This window comes from Condylura cristata, unplaced genomic scaffold (genome assembly GCF_000260355.1).
Source record: "Condylura cristata isolate star-nosed mole 26May11 unplaced genomic scaffold, ConCri1.0 scaffold00006, whole genome shotgun sequence".
NCBI classification, from domain to species: Eukaryota; Metazoa; Chordata; class Mammalia; order Eulipotyphla; family Talpidae; genus Condylura; species Condylura cristata.
This window is the reverse complement of record NW_004567107.1, coordinates 16,048,160-16,053,212: the sequence shown is the minus strand read 5'-3', so window position 1 is coordinate 16,053,212 and position 5,053 is coordinate 16,048,160.

Below are 5,053 nucleotides of genomic sequence, written 5' to 3'. Positions count from 1 at the left end.
TGGATGAAGAGATTGCATCACTCTCAAGGGGGGTAGTTTAAAAGCACAAATGGACATCTTGATTTTAAATCTTAATCTAATCCCCAACCAAACCCACTGCACTGCCTTCTTGGGATCCTGTCTCTCACACCTTCCAAGACATGGAAGCAGGTCACATGGCCTGAGGAAATAATCAAAGGAGCCCAAAATTGAGACAGACAAAGCATTCCCCAGCTTTGCAGAGGCTTACAAGGCTGTACCTAATTCCAGAGATGGAAAGAGCCCGAAAAACCTTCTCTTCTGCCCAAGATCCCTGAGAGATAAAAACAAAAATAGAGCCTCTGCTTTAAAATGCCCCTCGGAGAGTTCTCTATACTTTACCCCTAACCTCTCAAGAGCCACCAACTTCTCTCATAAATGGTTAGAGGCCCACCACTTTCATTTTGCCCTGAGCCCCCTCAGTCGGTCACTTCTCCGTCTGGCCCAGACCAGATGGCAGTGGACCCTCAATCTGGCCAGGAATGCATCTACACAGAGTGGCCTGCTGTTGATGGCTTTGAGCTCTGAGTCACACAGCGCTTCCATTAGGCCCCACCCGAGGTTCCTGTCCGACAAGTGGCCTACTCACTGGCTGTCTCACACCTCCAGCACAGGCTTCACCTTTTCTTAGTCCATGCAATTCATTCCCCGTGTCTCCTCTGCAGAGCTCAGGCCACTTGCTATTTGGAGCTATAGAAAATTAGGAGCCCATTACGGGATTTGACCAGAAGGCTGAGAAGGGGCCAGGGCCCTTCTGGAGCTGGAAAGACAGGCCATGGAGAGTATACTGATCGACTCTAAACCTGCTCTTTTACTTTGAGCAACTTTATTCCAAAACAATTAATTCTCCATTTTTCCTCTTTCCTCCTCTTCTGCATTCCAAAGAACAAATATGCTACATGACTCATGGTGCTGGAGTGAAGACCAAGTCTTTGAAATGCATTATTAGTGAGGTCAGGTGCACTTTACACACTAAAAACAACTTGCCCAACCCTCTCCACCACTGCAGCCCCAAGATTCTCAAACTGCCTACCCTCCTTCCGGCTACCCCACCCCAGCCAGGCCTGAGTCAACAAGTTCCCCAACCACTCCCGGACCCAGTGCAATGCCAGAAAAAGGTTAAGAAACAGGAATGACCAGTTCCACCCCTCCTCACCCATTCCTAACCTCTCCATTCCCCTTGGGCCTGCCACCCCACCCACCAACACCCTCTCCTTCTAGCTCTGAAACCTATTTGATACCAATTGAATGTAATTCATTATGTTACTGGTGAAAGCCTGAACAGACAAAGGGATGGGGCCAGATCACATATAAAGAGAACTCTGACCCATACTTTGACCCACTGGTCCAGGAAGTCAAACCACAATCTCTGTAGCAATAAGTCCCAAATGGTAAGGATTTAATCAATAACTGCCAGCTTCCCTAATTTTGTCCCTTCCACCTCCAATTTAGGACCAATCAGAGAAAGCCTAGTATGTTCCTCTAACCAATCAAACCAGATGCCTGCTGTTAGCAAGTTGCCTCCAGCTTCCCGTGCCAACATCTTTTGTTCCACAGTAAAGCTTTTGCGCTCGCCTGCCTGTCTTTGAGTCTCTGCCAAATGTAAGTGATGGTGGCTGACTCTTGCTACAGCAAGCTCTGAATAAATAAATGGCCTTTATTCTCATTTAGGTGGTCTTCATTTATTTCTATACAAGATTCCTAGTACAAGCCACATTCCCTACTCACAATGCACTCTCAGGCCAACAATTAGATGCAATGTGGTATATGTGTAGAGTAAGTACACCACACAAATCTGTATAAGTGTGTCAGTGTCCACACAATTGTGGTGCAGAGATACAGGTACTGGATCACTGGAGCTGCAAATGGAACTGGAAAGTTCCAAGGGAATTCCCAGGAGGGAGAATAACCAGACTAGTTTTGAAATATGAACAGTATTTGCTAAGTATATATTGTGGGTCCCTTCCAGGGACTCACCTTCCCCACCTGTAAACCAACTTTGCTTCTCTGATCTGCTCCTTTAAATATCTTGCATGCTCAATTTGTCCCTCTCTATTGAATAATGCTCCTCAGTCTAACATGAGCTTAAGTCTGCTTTACCTCCCCCACTCCTCCCAAAAGAATCTGCTTACCTGGTGGGTCCAACTCAATGCTACTTTCACTCTCCGTGGGTCTTTAAAGAGGACGTACCCTGCACTGGGCTCTCCCTGTCACTGCTTTGCTAGCCAAAGCCTTTTTCTGAATCTCATTCATGCCCTCAGCTTCTTCTCCCGTGGGGACCTGGAGGCTTGTTCAGCTAGCCCAGTCTCCTCTGACTTGTGAGGCAGCTGCTCTTTCTCCTCTGCTTGCTTCTTTCCTCAAAATGTGTGACTAGTCCCCTTAATCTCATCAACTGCAAGTCTTCAAGTGATCAGTGCCATGTCATATGCACCCACTTATTGTCCACACGCCTTGGTTTCAACCCTTAAACGGCCCTAATATGCCTCAAATTCAGGATCTCCTAAACACTAGTCATCTTTTTTCCCAACTCCTTTCCCCTCCTACTGTATATCCAAGCCCCCTGGTCCCCATGTGGGATCTTTCCACTGCTCTTCCTCTGCACCTCAACATCTATGGACTAATCCTTCCAGTTCCAGTTCCACTTTGTCAACCACATTCTGTTCTTCCTGCTGTCATTACGCCCCAGGTCCAATCCTCAGGACATCTAGGCCAGCCATCTCAACCTCCTCAACGGCCCCAGTTACCAGGCATTCTCCACCATACCCACTGAAAGGAAACTTGCCCTTAATGAAACCAGATTCTCCAAGGCTGTAAAAAAAAGGAGAAAGCAATATAAGAAGAGGAGGCTCAATCAGGAAACGCAATTTCCAGTTCCCAGAGTTCACCCCACTCCTTTAAGTAGCTGCAAGTGGCTGATGACCTTCAGTAGTCATTCAACCTTCTTACTGCAGCAATTTGATGAGATCACATAGGACATACCCTAGATTAGAGAGTCTTAACACAAATGTACTAAAATCAGCTCTAAGCTTCTACAAGTTTTTGCAGATGCTGTAGTGGGAGAGCAAGTTAGCAGAAGAAGTTAGAAAGTTCCTCCACAGTGCTCATGTACATAAATGGTTGCTCCAGAAGGTTGAACCATCAAGAGAAATAACCACCAGTGAAGATAAAAGCTCCAAGGCAGAGAAAATTGGGGGGACAGGAGAATTCTCCCCAACATACCTCTTAACACGAAAGTTCCCCTTCCACTGTGGGTGCAGTGACTGATTTCATTAAGGAAGCTATAATATATTGGTATCTCCGCCTTTTATGTTGCTCTTTTTAAAAGAATATATATATATATATATTTGGAATGATTTTATTTAAGGGTGTAGGTCAGAGGTGTGGGTGGTAAGACAGAGTGAGGAGCAGAAGAGGTGGACCTACTGAAATAGGAAGCTGAGGGGAGCAGAGGGTGAGACTGGTGAGGTCTGCTGTGCCATATGGGTCAGCTCCCTGGCCAGAACCAAACTCAGGCCCCAACGTCATAAGCACTGAAACTTAACCCCTAGGTCACCAGCAAGACCCTATTATGTTACTCTTTTTTTTTTTAAAGGTTTATTTATGCATGCAGAGCTGGGATACAGGCCAGCCAGCAGTGCAGGGGCGGTGAGAGGATTGATTCACCAGAGACAGAGTGGGGGGCCGAACAGGCAGACCCATGAAGTACACTGCTGAGGGGAGCTGCTGCGAGACAGGAGAGGTCTGCTGCACTGAAGCGGCTGTGGTTAGCTGGCAATGCTGCATCCTAACCTGTTTTGCCACCTGGGAGGGCCTATATCACTCTTTATACAAAAACCTGCAATAGTTTCCCGCAGGGCCTCAGGGACAGGTAATTCTAAATGCCTTGGTCAGCAGATCAAGACAGTCTGCTTTGATTAAATCCAACTCCATTTCCCATCCATCTCCCATGTGTCAGTCACCTAACTACAGGCCTCTTGCTTTGGTGACTGCACATACTTCCTCATGTCCTCCCCGCCATCTGGAACTCATTCCTCTGTGCATATTTGTGGAGCTCGCTGGGCCCTCCACTACAAGCTGGAATGCCTTTCCTCAGCTTCTCATATCCAAATACTACCAATCCCCGATGGCCTAGTTCAAGGGTCACCTCACCCATGCCACCGCCAGATTCCTTCCCTGGAAGTCATCTTCTGGTCCTCCTCGGACCACCCGCACCCTCTCCAGCCTGTATAGCAGGCCCTCTCCCTTCCATTAGTTATCTGGGTAAATGCTCTCACCTCACCTTTCTGAATGATCCTATAACTCCTACCACTGTCAATCCTGCTTCCTCAGAAAGAAGAAGAAAAAACTATCCCCACTGCTTGTAAATGGATTATTCGCTAGTCTGTCTGCTTTTTTTCACTTTGATGAAGAACCGAATGCTAATGTGGTGCTAAAGAATTTTAAGGAAGTTGACAAAAATAAATCATTCACTAATTGATTCATTCGTTTAACAGGCCCTTGAGAAGTTTCCCTGGGCAACCTGTGAGGTGGAGGATGAAAGAAAATTGCTTCGGGTCAAAATGTCACACAGAAAGCCACAGCAGAACCGGAAGCCGGCCTGTGCAGCCTCAACGCCCTTCCACGCCCTTCCACACCCTTCCACGCCCTTCCACGCCCTTCCACGCCGGCCAGGCCGGCTCGTTCCCCCGGGCCGCAACTCGAGCCCAGCCCCCACACGCTCCCCCACCCCCCTCGCCTGGGGTCTCACGCAGAGCGCGCGGCCGGTCTTGCAGCAGAGGCGCCAGCCTGGCCGTCTCCAACCAGGCCTCCCCCGACGGCCCCGGGGCGAGGGCCAGGGAGCCCCCTCTGCTTGGCAGAGATCCGCCTCCCAGATCCCCAACGGCCGGCGCGGGCACCACCTGAGCTCCACGCCCTTGCTCCCGCCAGTGCAGCCCAGGGGCAGGGAAGCGTCCGAGCGCGCTCGGCGTCGAGAGGGCCCCGCGGAGGGCCCGGTGCGCGCTCCCCGCCCGCACTCACCGTCCGCGCCCGGCAATCC